We start from the raw sequence: 18,587 nt of genomic DNA on the forward strand, positions 1-18,587 counted from the left end.
TTCATTTTATCCCTTCACTATAACGTTGCATTGTTTTACAAGGTTTTCACGACTTATCAAGGCCAAAAAGCCACTCGAAGATAAGGGTTAATGAATGTAAGGTGGTAGTTTAGTAATCAATAATGGTGTAAATTGGGTAGAATCTGGATTATTTAAGAGGATGGCTCAACAAGAATTTATTTATATTGGACTTGAAGACTACCATATTGTAATTGTCCAGGATGCCAATGGTACAGTGTTCAACATACAGGCAGTTCTAGGAAAGAAGCTTTGTTTATGGAATCTTCGTTTAGATTTAGGCACAAATAGAATTGGGAAAATTGTTGATGGTGGTTGTAACTAGCCGAGTGTTTTGTGAAAGTTTGGCAAGTGGGCCATAGATTGGAGCTCAGACAAGCACTTGCCATGAAAATAACAATAGAGCTGAGACAGGCTCACAACATCTCTTCTGTGGGAAAGAAAAATTGTTTACTAGGTTTTGAAGTGGTTTTGAACGCTATCATTTATAAACAGTTTATATTAATTGGAAAATACCGAATCTTACCATCGTCTTCCAAATTAACCCTACCATGGCCAACGATCACATAATAGACTCACCAGATTTTTCTTCAGAAGTTGCACAAAAATTTCATTTGATATTTTAAGATAAACTTTTTCTAAAACATCAATATCCGAATATTTTTTAATACATTCTTCTATGTCATCGCAAACCTCATATGATATACAACTTTTCAAAGTTATGCAAGTATCTAGGCAATTCATCAAAGAAATTATTCCATATTCGTCTGCAGAATTTTTATTCTTTACTTGCTGTTTGGGAGTTATATGACAATATGCAAACTTTAAATGAAAAACATCTTTCCTCAAAGTGTAGGATGTCGCTTTATATAGAAAATGCCTTTTCTTTATCAAGGTAAGAAATAATCAAAGCATGTTGTTTCATCCAATGCCAGTAGGCGCAGGTGAGACCTGAACAAATTCTGCAGAATCTTTCACATTTTTTCTAATGGCTAGAAATATTTGATAGTTCACCAAGGCTATCAAGCGTATTTTTTATTGTGATGCCATCACTAGATGGGTTGCCTACCATGGCTTATGTGCGACCCATCTACACTCGAGAAAAGGATAGACCACGCCAGTTTCCCAACCTGGTAATTTAACTCATGGTACATACAGTGCCTTGACTCCCCAAATGGGCACCCATCTGGTACTGGCTGGGCTCAATGTTGCTTAACTTTTATGATCTGGTGAGAACTGGTGTGTCAACATGATTGTGCTGTATATAGTATAGGTACCTCAAAAGTGTACCATAAAATTGATACTGCCATATACGAAAGATGATTCAACTTTAATATAGGTTAATATCATTATCATAACGGAAAAAACAATTTTTTTAAGGATAGATTCATATTTTTTAATAAATATATTTGTGTAAATATGAAAATCTAACAAAATAAAATAATAGCAAAAAGGCGTTACTTCGATTATTCACATTTAACACTTGATCAGCCAAAGACATTGAAAATGCCACATAAAAGTTTTGTATACAAAGACTCACTTAGAAAAAAAAAACTAATTTTGTTTACTTATTTCTCAAGATTTAAAAGTATTTTTTTCATAGTTCAATAATTTAAACCCCCCCCCCCCAAATTATTTGATTTCCAAACAACTTCCTAAGTAAAGTTATATTTATAACTTTACTTTGGAGAAATTTAAAAACACCATGAATGATAAATGCAAAAATAGAGCTTTTTAATATATGCACAAAATGATGATGCCGCTGATTTTATGGCGAGCTTAAGAAGTCCCTAAATTATGAAATACAAAGAAAAATGCCAAGCGTAATTTACACATTTATACAGTTGACAATATAAAAACAAAAACAACATTATACAGAATTATCAAGACATTTCTCAAAAACAAATTTATTACAGCTATTCACATTTTTAATGGATGATTATTCAGAATTCTTATCGAAAAATTTATTTCCTATGATGGTTAGGGTAAGAATATGCTACTTTTAACCACAAAGAAAAATTCCAAGCACAATTTACACATTGTATCAACCGCAATGCCTGGGCGGAACAAATCCCTGACAGGAACATTCAATAGCAATCACTGCTTCAACACGCATGCATACAAAGAACATGTAGGAACATGACGCCATGATGCAACCACATGCATACATAAAACAAAAGAACTATGTTACAGTTGCACTCAATTACGTAGAAATACAGTAAACAGGCTGGAACGTTTGAAAAGACCTGCATTTTAAGATTTGCCCGCCAAAAATCAAGTTAGTTTCCTCTTCAATTTCTCAAGAACAGTGCATGCTCAAGATAACTCCATTGCCAGCAGACGTTAAAACCCTCCATACTGATATTATGCGCAATGCACATAAACTTTAATTCCCATCATGGAAAGTTACCACATAGAACAAGAATTTAAATCTTCCTTGAAACAATTTTTATTTCAAACTACTGTTCTTACGATATGAACACACACACACACACCACACACACACACACACACTCATTTGTTTACATGATTTATGTACTGTTTTTCTCAGCATTCTGATCAATAAAAAATCAGTAATTTAAAACCGCGTGCAAATCTCAATAATATTTCATTATGAACATTTCACACAAGAAAACACTTATGTTGGAACAATTTAAACTAATATTTCACGTAATAACGATTTAAGCCAATATTTCACGTAATAACGATTTAAGCCAATATTTCACGTAATAACGATTTCAACTAATATTTCACATAATAACGATTTCAACTAATATTTCACATAATAACGATTTCAACTAATATTTCATGTAATAATGATTTCAACCAATATTTCACGTAATAACGATTTAAGCCAATATTTCACGTAATAACGATTTCAACTAATATTTCACGTAATAACGATTTCAACTAATATTTCACGTAATAACGATTTCAACTAATATTTCACGTAATAACGATTTCAACTAATATTTCACGTAATAACGATTTACACCAATATTTCACATAATAACGATTTCAACTAATATTTCACATAATAACGATTTCAACTAATATTTCATGTAATAACGATTTCAACTAATATTTCACGTAATAACGATTTAAGCCAATATTTCACGTATTAACGATTTCAACTAATATTTCACGTATTAACGATTTTATATAATAACACGTAAATAAATGTTGTTTATTACATGTTTATACAGTGATTTTTGTTGTTCTTTTTCGAGTGCCATTATTTTCTAGATTTTATTTTCATGTACAGATGTGGATTGGTGAAACCTTTCTATTAATTGAGCGATCCTGTTAAAATTACCTGATTCCACAAATACACTCCTACTTTCGACTTCAATACACTGACAGCACACAAAAATTGAAAAATCCCAATTATAAATTGGTTATTCTACCGGACCACATTTTCTACAACAACAACAACAACAACAACATTATTATTATTATTATTATTATTATTATTATTATTATTATTATTTTATTATTTATTTTTTATTTTGTTATAATAGCGAAATTAGAAATATTGAATTTTCACTAAAACTAATAGTATCTATTTAATTGCTAGGTACGGTCAAAATGAATACCAATGCTCAAAATATATAAACATTTTGACCCCTCCCTTTACTTAAAAATTCCCCCAAAATCAAGAAATTAACCAATTTTAATGAAATTCTCAGAATTTATAAAATAATACTCAAGAAATATAAGGAACCAATTATTTTTTTATTTACATCTTAGTGGAAATGTATTATTTTGTTTAAACAAAAAATACCTTCACTAAAATTATGGGTTTCTGTAGTAAAAAAATAAAAAAATGAAGGATTTTATTTTGCTTTTTTATATAAATAAAGCATCGTAATTTGTAACAATTAAAAAGAATTATTTAATTTTTACAAGAACATTACGAAAACCCCCTAAAGTTCGTATTAATAAATTCGATATAACTTAAAGAAAAATTAATTTCTCTAACTACCAATATTGCCATTGAATTAAGCATTGTTTATATTTTCACAAAAAAAAAAAAAAAAAAAAAATAGCAAAAATATTTTTACTTGTTTTTTTGTTTTAATTACAGATTTTGTATGATTTTTATGTGCAAGATTTTAATAATTTCATTGCTTGCATGAATTTGAAATTTTCGGCGTAACATAATTTTTAAATAATCGTAAACAATAATTTAAAAAAATTAATTTAAAAACAGGAACATAAAGAAATAATTAAATTAAAAAAATGATAAAAATGATACAAATTTTCAGGATAGAAATGTACGGATGCGCGTCTGGGTGGGGGAAGAAACTGATACCCATACCTCCTTTTAATATCGACTTCATTTTGAAACAGCGTTTGTTTCGATTGGCTTTAATTTTGGGCTTCCATAATCGTAGTGTTTACAAAACTTCATTTTAGTTTGGGCGAACGTCAGAATTACTCGCTTTGGGGGGGGGGGGCTAATTAAGCTATTTTTTGTACAAACAAGGTGGGGTTCTTTTGTTGTTGTTTTTTTAAAAAAAATTTCCTTATTACTTAATCCGACATGACATCTAAATAGATAACATTGGTTTTACTTGAAATTTAATATTTCGATTTTTGAATTTCGTAATTATAAAGGAAGAACCTATTTAATAAAGTTGACAATATAGAAAATACAAACACAAAATTATATAGAACATTTATTAACACACTAGCGTGCAAATCCATCTAAATATTACATATATTCTTGTTCTAACACACTCTTAATTTTTTTCAGTTGTTCTCGTGGGGTGGGGCTAGCTGGGGCAGTTTATTCAACAGGACGGTTTTGTTTTACTCAATCTATCTCTCAATTCTTTGTGGACTTTTTCCCAGTCATTAATTATTTCAAAATGTAAACATTGTTTACGTTTCTAATTATCATTATTTGACTCGACTAAAATTGAAAGAAAAATATCACCAAGAAGTTAGTGTTCTTCTTTTGAACGCTACAAAAAATTATAACATAAACATTTCAACTCACTTTAGAGGTCGCGACATTTTATAGAATGAAAAAAAAAAAAAAAAAAAACTCAGGAAAGAAACCAAGAAAATTAATACTTACTCTTATAATACATCCACTACACCACAACAAATTGTTGACCCGACGTGAGATGAACACGCATTTCCTTCTATACCCTAGTCCACATCGCCATACTTTGGTACGCATAAGTTGTCTGCTTTAAAGAGAGAATATCACAACGATTATAAAAATTATAAATGGTACTTGTACAGTTTAGTCAAGACATTCAAAAATGAAAATAGCGAAAAAAAGGTTATATTGTACGTATCCGTTTTGGACTGAAGATCTCCGAAAAAAAAATTAATTTAATTTGATTGAGTAGTTTTTATTTTACAGCAGAAAAGCACGTTTTTTATGAGAGCGCGTTGAAGTCAGCCATTACGAAATTTGGTGAACGCGCCAAAGGAAGATAACTCTAGTTAAAGCGCCGGCACTCCCTCCCCATCTTTATTACTAGCTTTTCTTCCTAAAAATCGAACCTTTTGCTCGGTATCATAATAAATTGTTTTTTTGTTTTGTTTTTTTTTTGCTCTAAAATAAAAACTACTTGATGAAATTAAGTGAATTTTTTTCAGAGAACTTAAGATTATAACGAGTACATACAATAAAAAACTTCTTTTTTTTTTCATTTTTTAATGTCTTGACTAAACTGTATAAGCGCCTTATAAATTGACATGCATGCAAATGAACTGTTCTTGACCAGAAATGAATCATGGATTCCCTCCCCTTAGAGTTCGGTCTCCTTTTTTACTTTTTCTTCTATTAAAAAGTCAATTACCCTACGAATTAATGCGTAAAAGAAACAAACTCTTTTTGACAAAAACTTCAAAGTAAGTATAGCATTTCATGAATTTCCTTGTTTCACTTAAATAATAGATTTGGTTCTTCAACAGTTTATCGCCGAAAATGGAGACGCCATTTTGTTCGGACACCTGTCGTTAAAATCAGAGGGAGAAATCAATATTTTAAACTATGACCGAAGTAGGAAATAAATAACAAAAAAAAAAAAAAAAATACAAAATTGTTTTATTAAAATTATATATTCTTACACCTTACGTCTTTACAATTATATTTTGATAAATTTTTATACAATAAATATTTTGGTTTTTAAATGACGCTCGCCAAGTTTAAACAATTATGAATATGTCATTTTCATTTTCTGTTTTTAATATTAATGTCTTTTTTATTTTCTGTTTTTAATAATAATAATAATAATAATATATATATATATATATATATATATATATATATATATATATATATATATATATATATATATATATATATTTCATAAAAACTTTCCCGTTTTCATTAATTAAATCAAAACATTTCCAATTAAACAATTACGGATACATATGTCTTCTTTCACTTTCTTTCTTTATTTTTTTTCATAGTTCTTTCTGGAAGTAATTAATTAATTACACATATAGTTTAGTTTTTTTGTTATTTATTTCCTTATTCGGCGATAGTTTAAAATATTTATTTCTCCCTCTGATGCTAATGACAGGTACCCCTAAAAACGGCGTCTCCATTTTCGGCGATAAACTGTAGAAGTACTATAGAATTAAACTTTTAAAAATATCTTTTGTAAAATCTGTTTTGCAAAATCTTTTGTTTTGTGTAAAATCGTAATTGGTCGGAGATTGACTCGAGAGTGGTTCAATGGTTCATTCCTCGAAAACAATTTTTTTTTTTTTTTAATTAAAAACATGATTATTTGATTTTAATGCAGAATATGAATTGTGCTATTTTTAGGAAATATCAAGTTAAATTCAGTTTCTTTTGTTTATCAAATTGTTACTTGAATGTGATAGAATAGATAACCCTCCCTCTCATGCTAAGAAAAGTTTCTAGATATAAATGGTTTTAGCACCGTCTGTATTCTGCACAAGTATAATATTTATTTGCATCTTAGGGGCCTAAGTTATTAAATATGTTATATAATGAAAGAAACGTATGGTGGCGAAAAAGAAAAAGACAAAACACAGAATGGACTTTTGGACTGATTGTTTTACAATAATTAATTGGACTTTAAAGGAAGTTGTTGTTAGTGAGAAAATATTTCAAGAGAGAAGGTAATTGGAGAGTGAGGCTGTAGAGGTGCAATCGAACCCAAGTTGCCCAGTTACAAGACCGTCCGGTGGTCTTGGTGTCACACCCCCATAGAAGTAGATTCACCCGCTTGCATGAGAGGCGAGAGCAGGCTACTTAAACAAGACATTCATAGCAACCAGTGTGCTTTAAAATATACATCATCTTGCCGACACTTTACATGGCGTCGCCGATATAGGAAACCTGCTACAAACAACATTGGAATATGGACAAACAAACACAGCAGACATTACTTCAACTGATCCTTGAGCTACAGCAAGAGAACCTTACCCTGGGAAGAGACGGAGGACAGTCCAGCAAGCCACTTACAAGGAGACCCGACAGACCTACTATAGAACCAAACTCCAGTGATAATGACTAGACGATATTCATTGACTCCTGGAATAGATACAAGATGTGTAGGTTGACGGAACCAACAGTGTTAAGAAACGAGCTGAAAATGGCCTGTTCTCCAGAAGTAACAGGCTGTTGTTCGACATGGTAGGAGCAGAAGTACTGAACTCCGTCACGGAAGAACAGCTGTTATGACACATAAAGCTTGTAGCCATCAGAAGCTTACACAAAGAAGTGTACAGGCAAGAATTCCACTCCATAAGGCAGAAGAAGAGGGAATTGGTTATGGACTTCGTGGCACGACATCAATCGCAAAATTCTGCGACTTTTCAGTGACTTGTCCGAATGGGATGAAATGCTGTTAGAAGTTAGCTACTCCAACGATATGGTAACAGGACAAATGGTGGCAGGGATGGCAAATCTGGAGCATCAAAGCAAAGTGATGTTGGAGGCTGTGACGCTTACAACACTGGAAGAAAAATTCAAGAGACCACGGACAAGTCTATCCCCCATCTCTTGTGTCTCTCAGAGTTGAGACAGTGGCCTTGGGAGAACCAAACTGTATCAACTCTGAGAGACACTGAACCCTGTAAATGGTGTGGGAATAGCTCACACGCTGACAGCTCAAAAGGATGAGGGGGCTGCCCAGCAGCAAAGACCGGACATTTAAAAAGCGTCTTCTGAAAACTGAAGCAGGGGTCCAGTGGGAATGGTCGGAGCAGAATCCAGAACTCTCACTACCCAAAGGCACAAAAGGGTAACCAGATGATTTACCAAGATGGACAAATAAAAAAGAGAGATGAAGCCAACCTGACAAAAGAGGTACTCCTGATCCAGCATCAACCCTGACAGTAGAGATAACTCCGATCCCAGAGGCCCATGCGGAATTCGAGTGCATCTTCATAGGGCCAGCTGCGATTGCAGACACTGGGGCACAGACATACTCTAGCAGATCAGAAATCCAAAACATACTGAAGTTTCTAGACAAATATTTAGTACTGACTAGTTACATAATTTGGGGAATCACAGAAAACTTACTAAACATAAAAGGCGTGATATTTGATAAAATCAGAGTAGGATCGCAGGAAACACGTCAGATTATATATGTATCAAGAAATACATCAGATTTCTGCCTGTCCAAGTCAGCCCTAAAAGACCTTGGTCTGGTACCAGAGAACTTTCCAGACCAAACTTCACAGCAGAACATGGCAACTAACGATGGTGGAAAGGCACCACAAAGAACTAATGTCCCACCTAAGCCGGACAATATCCCTTTTGCCCCTGTGGAAGAAAACAGACTCCAATTGAAACGATGGATGAAGGAGCATTTTGAGTCCAGTGCATTTAATGTATGCCCACATCAATGGCTGCAGGTGATGAAATGGATATCACATTTATCCCGGGGGCCAAACCCTCAGCTGTCCACACTCCAATCCTGGTCCCACACCATTGGGAGAAAAGAGTCAAGGAGGACCTTGACCGAGACATGGCATTGGGCATCATAGAACCTGTACCAGTGGGTACACCTACAACATGGTTTTCCAGAATGGTGGTTGCACTGGAAAAGGACAGGTCACTGAGGCGTACGGTAGACCTACAAAAGCTCAACATCACTATCCTACGAGAAATCCATCATACACCATCTCCTTTCAACCAGACATCGCTGGTGCCTGCGAAAACTAGAAAAACAAGGCATAGAATGGCTATCATAGCCTTACCCTCTCCCCATCGGCAAGCTAATGCTAAATTTTTGTTGCTGCTCCTTCTGACAATTTTCATGACACTGCTTGTCGTTTTGATAACTTCAAAAAGGCTCCATCAATGTTGTCATATGTCAGGTTGGGATAAAACAAAATAAATCCGAATAAGACCTTAGTAATGACTATAACATATATTTTGACCAGACGCTAGGATTTTCTTTTAAATTTTACCCTAAACTTTACTTAAAATAAAAGTCTATTCTAACTATATTAACGCAAATTAATAATATTTGCAAGCATATTAAAAATTAATAATACTTGCAAGCATATAAAAAATCCAGTTTAAGAAAGCTCATAGAATACACACATTTCTTGTGTCGAGACGAAGAGAAAGCTATTATATTTATTAAGAAGAAAAAAGATAAACATTCATTCTCATAAAATTAATATGATTAGCATTTTGTATCCATTATAAATAAATGTGGATAATATGGCAGTTTAACTCATTATCGATTGGTATGTTGGCTAAATCAGGAATATTTACATCGAGGGGTACAAGTGTGTTGAGTTCCTCAGAGCACGTTCCCTTAAAATACCTTTAGAACAAGTGCAGGATAGAATATTTCAGTGATGAGACAGAAGTTTGAATTTGGTTGCTGTGCATGATCTATAAGGTTTGTGATTATTGTTTTTCTAAAAGCAATAGACCTGTGTCAGATGCAGCACATGTGACAACAATATTCCATGCATGAACGAATAGTGGCGCTATAAGCGCTACAAGATATTCTCAGGTGTAAGAAACCTTCTAGCATGAGTCTACCTTCATTGCAGCTGATTTGACAATGACCTTAATGCATTTGTTTGAATTCCTATTATGCAAAGGAGTTTGAACAAAGTATGTTCAGTTAGTTTGTAATTAGCCATGGAAATCCGTGGCTTGGACGGTTTCTTGTAATTAGTAAAGGACAGAAGCTTCATCTTGGCAGGATTAAATGATGCTATTCAAAAGGTAAAAGTTCCAAATCCACTACAGACTAGAGTTCTTTCTCTAAGGTTCTAACCATTTTCTTAGATATGTGTTCATTCATCTTTTGTTCAATTCGATTATAGAATGTGATGTATCAGTATATAACAATCTCAGACAATTTTATCAGGGAAATAATTTATGAATATCAGAAAAAATAAATGGGAATAATTTATGAATATAAGAAATAATAAATGGGGAATCATTTATGAATATCAAAAATAATAAATGGGGAATCATTTATGAATATCAGAAATAATAATTGGAGGAATCATTTTTGCATATCAGACAAAATAAATAGGGGAATAATTTATGAATATCAAAAAATTAATGAGAGAGTCATCTGTGAATATCAGAAATAATAAATGGGGAATCATTTGTGAATATCAGAAATAATAACTGGGATATCATTTATGAATATCAGAAATAAAAAATAGGAATTATTTATGAATATCAGAAATAATAAATGGAGGGATCATTTTTGCATATCAGAACAAATAAATCAGGCCATGATTTGTGGATATCAAATATAAATGGGGAATAATTTGTGAATATCAGAAATAACAAATGGGGAATTATTTCTGAATATCAATAATAATAAATGGGGAATCATTTATGAATATGAGAAATAATACATGGGGAATCATTTATGAATATCAGAAATAATAAATGGGGGAATAATTTGTTTATATGAAAAATAATGAATGGGGAATCATTTGTGAATATCAGAAATAATAAATGGGAGAATCATTTGTGAATATCAGAAATAATAATAAGGGGAATCATTTGTGAATATCAGACATAATAAATAGGGAAATAATTTGTTAATATCAGAAATAATGAATGGGGAATCATTTATAAATATCAGAAATAATGAATTGGGGATTCATTTGTGAATATCAGACATAATAAATAGGGAAATAATTTGTTAATATCAGAAATAATAAATGGGGGAATTAATTTTGAATATCAGCAATAATAAATGGGGAATCATTTATGAATATCAAAAATAAATGGGGAATCATTTATGAATATCAGAAATAATAAATGGGGGAATCATTTGTGAATATCAGAAATAATAAATGGGGGAATCATTTATGAATATCAGAAATAATAAATGGGGAATCATTTATGAATATCAGAAATAATAAATGGGGGAAGCATTTGTGAATATCAGACATAATAAATGGGGGAATCATTTATGAATATCAGAAATAATGAATGGGGAATCATTTGTGAATATCAGAAATAATAAATGGGGGAATCATTTATGAATATAAGAAATAATAAATGGGGAATCATTTATGAATATCAAAAATAATAAATGGGGAATCATTTATGAATATCAGAAATAATAAATGGGGGAATCATTTATGAATATCAGAAATAATAAATGAGGGAATCATTTATGAATATCAGAAATAATAAATAGGGGGAATCATTTATGAATATCAGAAATAATAAATGGGGAATCATTTATGAATATCAGAAATAATAAATGGTGAATCATTTATGAATATCAGAAATAATAAATGGGGGAATCATTTATGAATATCAGAAATAATAAATGGGGAATCATTTGTGAATATCAGAAATAATAAATGCGGAATCATTTATGAATATCAAAAATAATAAATGGGGGAATCATTTATGAATATCAGAAATAATAAATGGGGGAATCATTTATGAATATCAGAAATAATAAATGGGGAATCATTTATGAATATCAGAAATAATAAATGGGGGAATCCTTTATGAATATCAGAAATAATAAATGGGGGAATCATTTATGAATATCAGAAATTATAAATGGGGAATCATTTATGAATATCAGAAATAATAAATGGGGGAATCATTTATAAATATCAGAAATAATAAATGGGGAATCATTTATGAATATCAGAAATAATAAATGGGGAATCATTTATGAATATCAGCAATAATTTATGGGGGAATCATTTATGAATATCAGAAATAATAAATGGGGGAATCATTTATGAATATCAGAAATAATAAATGGGGAATCATTTATGAATATCAGAAATAATAAATGGGGAATCATTTATGAATATCAGAAATAATAAATGGGGGAATCATTTATGAATATCAGAAATAATAAATGGGGAACCATTTATGAATATCAGAAATTATAAATGGGGAATCATTTATGAATATCAGAAATAATAAATGGGGGAATCATTTATGAATATCAGAAATAATAAATGGGGGAATCATTTATGAATATCAGAAATAATAAATGGGGAATCATTTATGAATATCAGAAATAATAAATGGGGGAATCATTTATGAATATAAGAAATAATAAATGGGGAATCATTTATGAATATCAGAAATAATAAATGGGGGAATCATTTATGAATATAAGAAATAATAAATGGGGGAATCATTTATGAATATCAGAAATAATAAATGGGGAATCATTTATGAATATCAGAAATAATAAATGGGGGAATCATTTGTGAATATCAAAAATAATAAATGGGGGAATCATTTATGAATATCAGAAATAAAAAATGGGGAATCATTTATGAATATCAGAAATAATAAATTGGGGAATCATTTATGAATATCAGACATAATAAATGGGGGAATCATTTATGAATATCAGAAATAATAAATGGGGGAATCATTTATGAATATCAGAAATAATAAATGGGGGAATCATTTATGAATATCAGAAATAAAAAATGGGGGAATCATTTATGAATATCAGAAATAATAAATGGGGAATCATTTATGAATATTAGAAATAATAAATGGGGGAATCATTTATGAATATAAGAAATAATAAATGGGGGAATCGTTTATGAATATCAGAAATAATAAATGGGGGAATCATTTATGAATATCAGAAATAAGAAATGGGGGAATCATTTATGAATATCAGAAATAATAAATGGGGGAATCCTTTATGAATATCAGAAATAATAAATGGAGGAATCATTTATGAATATCAGAAATAATAAACGGGGAATCATTTATGAATATCAGAAATAATAAATGGGGGAATCATTTATGAATATCAGAAATAATAAATGGGGGAATCATTTATGAATATCAGAAATAATAAATGGGGGAATCATTTATGAATATCAGAAATAATAAATGGGGGAATCATCTATGAATATCAGAAATAATAAATGGGGGAATCATTTATAAATATCAGAAATAATAAATGGGGAATCATTTATGAATATCAGAAATAATAAATGGGGAATAATTTATGAATATCAGAAATAATAAATGGGGGAATCATTTATGAATATCAGAAATAACAAATGGGGGAATCATTTATGAATATCAGAAATAATAAATTGGGAATCATTTATGAATATCAGAAATCATAAATGGGGGAATCATCGGTGAATATCAGAAATAATAAATGGGGAATCATTTATTAATATCAGAAATAATAAATGGGGGAATCATTTATGAATATCAGAAATAATAAATGGGGGAATCATTTGTGAATATCAGAAATAATAAATGGGGAATCATTTATGAATATCAGAAATAATAAATGGGGCAATCATTTATGAATATCAGAAATAATAAATGGGGGAATCATTTATGAATATCAGAAATAATAAATGGGGGAATCATTTGTGAATATCAGAAATAATAAATGGGGAGTCATTTATGAATATCAGAAATAATAAATGGGGGAATCATTTATGAATATCAGAAATAATAAATGGGGCAATCATTTGTGAATATCAGACATAATAAATGGGGGAATCATTTATGAATATCAGAAATAATAAATGGGGAATCATTTGTGAATATCAGAAATAATAAATGGGGAATCATTTATGAATATCAGAAATAATAAATGGGAATCATTTATAAATATCAGAAATAATAAATGGGGGAATCATTTATGAATATCAGAAATAATAAATGGGGGAATCATTTATGAATATCAGAAATAAATAATGGGGGAATCATTTGTGAATATCAGAAATAATAAATGGGGAATCATTTATGAATATCAGAAATAATAAATGGGGGAATCATTTATGAATATCAGAAATAATAAATGGGGGAATCATTTATGAATATCAGAAACAAATAATGGGGGAATCATTTGTGAATATCAGAAATAATAAATGGGGGAATCTATTATGAATATCAGAAATAATAAATGGGGGAATCATTTATGACTATCAGAAATAATAAATGGGGGAATCATTTATGAATATCAGAAATAATAAATGGGGGAATCATTTATGAATATGAGAAATAATAAATGGGGGAATCATTTTTGAATGTAAGAAATAATAAATGGGGAATCATTTGTGAATATCAGAAATAATAAATGGGGGAATCATTTGTGAATATCAGAAATAATAAATGGGGGAATCATTTATGAATATCAGAAATAATAAATGGGGAATCTTTTATGAATATCAGAAATAATAAATGGGGGAATCATTTATGAATATCAGAAATAATAAATGGGGGAATCATTTATGAATATCAGAAATAATAACTGGGGAATCATTTATGAATATCAGAAATCATAAATGAGGGAATCATCGGTGATTATCAGACATAATAAATGGGGAATCATTTATGAATATCAGAAATAATAAATGGGGGAATCATTTATGAATATCAGAAATAATAAATGGGGGAATCATTTGTGAATATTAGAAATAATAAATGGGGAATCATTTATGAATATCAGAAATAATAAATGGGGGAATCATTTATGAATATCAGAAATAATAAATGGGGGAATCATTTATGAATATCAGAAATAAATAATGGGGGAATAATTTGTGAATATCAGACATAATAAATGGGGGAATCCTTTATGAATATCAGAAATAATAAATGGGGGAATCATTTATGAATATCAGAAATAATAAATGGGGGAATAATTTATGATTATCAGAAATAATAAATGGGGAATCATTTATGAATATCAGAAATAATAAATGGGGGAATCATTTATGAATATCAGAAATAATAAATGGGGGAATCATTTATGAATATCAGAAATAATAAATGGGGGAATCATTTATGAATATCAGAAATAATAAATGGGGAATCATTTATGAATATCAGAAATAATAAATGGGGGGAATCATTTATGAATATCAGAAATAATAAATGGGGGAATCATTTATGAATATCAGAAATAATAAATGGGGGAATCATTTATGAATATCAGAAATCATAAATGGGGGAATCATTTATGAATATCAGAAATAATAAATGGGGAATCATTTATGAATATCAGAAATAATAAATGGGGGAATCATTTATGAATATCAGAAATAATAAATGGGGGAATCATTTATGAATATCAGAAATAATAAATGGGGGAATCATTTGTGAATATCAGAAATAATAAATGGGGAGTCATTTATGAATATCAGAAATAATAAATGTGGGAATCATTTATGAATATCAGAAATAATAAATGGGGCAATAATTTGTGAATATCAGACATAATAAATGGGGGAATCATTTATGAATATCAGAAATAATAAATGGGGAATCATTTGTGAATATCAGAAATAAAAAATGGGGAATCATTTATGAATATCAGAAATAATAAATGGGAATCATTTATGAATATCAGAAATAATAAATGGGGGAATCATTTATGAATATCAGAAATAAATAATGGGGGAATCATTTATGAATATCAGAAATAAATAATGGGGGAATCATTTTTGAATATCAGAAATAATAAATGGGGAATCATTTATGAATATCAGAAATAAGAAATGGAGGAATCATTTATGAATATCAGAAATAATAAATGGGGGAATCATTTATGAATATCAGAAATAAATAATGGGGGAATCATTTGTGAATATCAGACATAATAAATGGGGGAATCATTTATGAATATAAGAAATAATAAATGGGGAATCATTTATGAATATCAGAAATAATAAATGGGGAATCATTTATGAATATCAGAAATAATAAATGGGGGAATCATTTATGAATATCAGAAATAATAAATGGGGGAATCATTTATGAATATCAGAAATAATTAATGGGGGAATCATTTATGAATATCAGAAATAATAAATGGGGAATCATTTATGAATATCAGAAATAATAAATGGGGGGAATCATTTATGAATATCAGAAATAATAAATGGGGGAATCATTTATGAATATCAGAAATAATAAATGGGGGAATCATTTATGAATATCAGAAATCATAAATGGGGGAATCATTTATGAATATCAGAAATAATAAATGGGGAATCATTTATGAATATCAGAAATAATAAATGGGGGAATCATTTATGAATATCAGAAATAATAAATGGGAATCATTTATGAATATCAAAAATAATAAATGGGGAATCATTTATGAATATCAGAAATAATAAATGGGGAATCATTTATGAATATCAGAAATAATAAATGGGGAATCATTTATGAATATCAGAAATAATAAATGGGGGAATCATTTATGAATATCAGAAATAATAAATGGGGGAATCATTTGTGAATATCAGAAAAAATAAATGGGGGAATCATTTGTGAATATCAGAAATAATAAATGGGGAGTCATTTATGAATATCAGAAATAATAAATGGGGGAATCATTTATGAATATCAGAAATAATAAATGGGGGAATCATTTATGAATATCAGAAATAATAAATGGGGGAATCATTTGTGAATATCAGAAATAATAAATGGGGGAATCATTTATGAATATCAGAAATAATAAATGGGGGAATCATTTATGAATATCAGAAATAATAAATGGGGGAATCATTTATGAATATCAGAAATAATAAATGGGGAATCATTTATGAATATCAGAAATAATAAATGGGGGAATCATTTATGAATATCAGAAATAATAAATGGGGAATCATGAATATCAGAAATAATAAATGGGGGAATCATTTATGAATATCAGAAATAATAAATGGGGGAATCATTTATGAATATCAGAAATAAATAATGGGGGAATCATTTGTGAATATCAGACATAATAAATGGGGGAATCATTTATGAATATAAGAAATAATAAATGGGGAATCATTTATGAATATCAGAAATAATAAATGGGGAATCATTTATGAATATCAGAAATAATAAATGGGGGAATCATTTATGAATATCAGAAATAATAAATGGGGGAATCATTTATGAATATCAGAAATAATTAATGGGGGAATCATTTATGAATATCAGAAATAATAAATGGGGAATCATTTATGAATATCAGAAATAATAAATGGGGGGAATCATTTATGAATATCAGAAATAATAAATGGGGGAATCATTTATGAATATCAGAAATAATAAATGGGGGAATCATTTATGAATATCAGAAATAATAAATGGGGGAATCATTTGTGAATATCAGAAATAATAAATGGGGGAATCATTTGTGAATATCAGAAATAATAAATGGGGAGTCATTTATGAATATCAGAAATAATAAATGGGGGAATCATTTATGAATATCAGAAATAATAAATGGGGGAATCATTTATGAATATCAGAAATAATAAATGGGGGAATCATTTGTGAATATCAGAAATAATAAATGGGGGAATCATTTATGAATATCAGAAATAATAAATGGGGGAATCATTTATGAATATCAGAAATAATAAATGGGGGAATCATTTATGAATATCAGAAATAATAAATGGGGAATCATTTATGAATATCAGAAATAATAAATGGGGGAATCATTTATGAATATCAGAAATAATAAATGGGGAATCATTTATGAATATCAGAAATAATAAATGGGGGAATCATTTATGAATATCAGAAATAATAAATGGGGGAATCATTTATGAATATCAGAAATAAATAATGGGGGAATCATTTGTGAATATCAGACATAATAAATGGGGGAATAATTTATGAATATAAGAAATAATAAATGGGGAATCATTTATGAATATCAGAAATAATAAATGGGGAATCATTTATGAATATCAGAAATAATAAATGGGGGAATCATTTATGAATATCAGAAATAATAAATGGGGGAATCATTTATGAATATCAGAAATAATTAATGGGGGAATCATTTATGAATATCAGAAATAATAAATGGGGAATCATTTATGAATATCAGAAATAATAAATGGGGGGAATCATTTATGAATATCAGAAATAATAAATGGGGGAATCATTTATGAATATCAGAAATAATAAATGGGGGAATCATTTATGAATATCAGAAATCATAAATGGGGGAATCATTTATGAATATCAGAAATAATAAATGGGGAATCATTTATGAATATCAGAAATAATAAATGGGGGAATCATTTATGAATATCAGAAATAATAAATGTGGGAATCATTTATGAATATCAAA

At 29.5% G+C, this 18,587-nt stretch overlaps 1 long non-coding RNA gene across 1 annotated transcript in view; it reads left to right on the forward strand.

Annotated features, from left to right (window-relative positions):
* Positions 1 to 5,712: 5,712 nt before the first annotated feature.
* LOC145269330 (uncharacterized) overlaps positions 5,713 to 18,587 on the forward strand; it is a 49,081-nt gene continuing 36,206 nt past the window's right edge. The window contains exon 1 of the long non-coding RNA XR_013864986.1: positions 5,713 to 5,892. This is a non-coding gene — a long non-coding RNA (uncharacterized LOC145269330). The remainder of the gene's footprint in view (positions 5,893 to 18,587) is intronic.

This window comes from Euprymna scolopes, chromosome 45 (assembly GCF_053919585.1).
Source record: "Euprymna scolopes isolate OS-2025 chromosome 45, ASM5391958v1, whole genome shotgun sequence".
NCBI lineage: Eukaryota > Metazoa > Mollusca > Cephalopoda > Sepiida > Sepiolidae > Euprymna > Euprymna scolopes.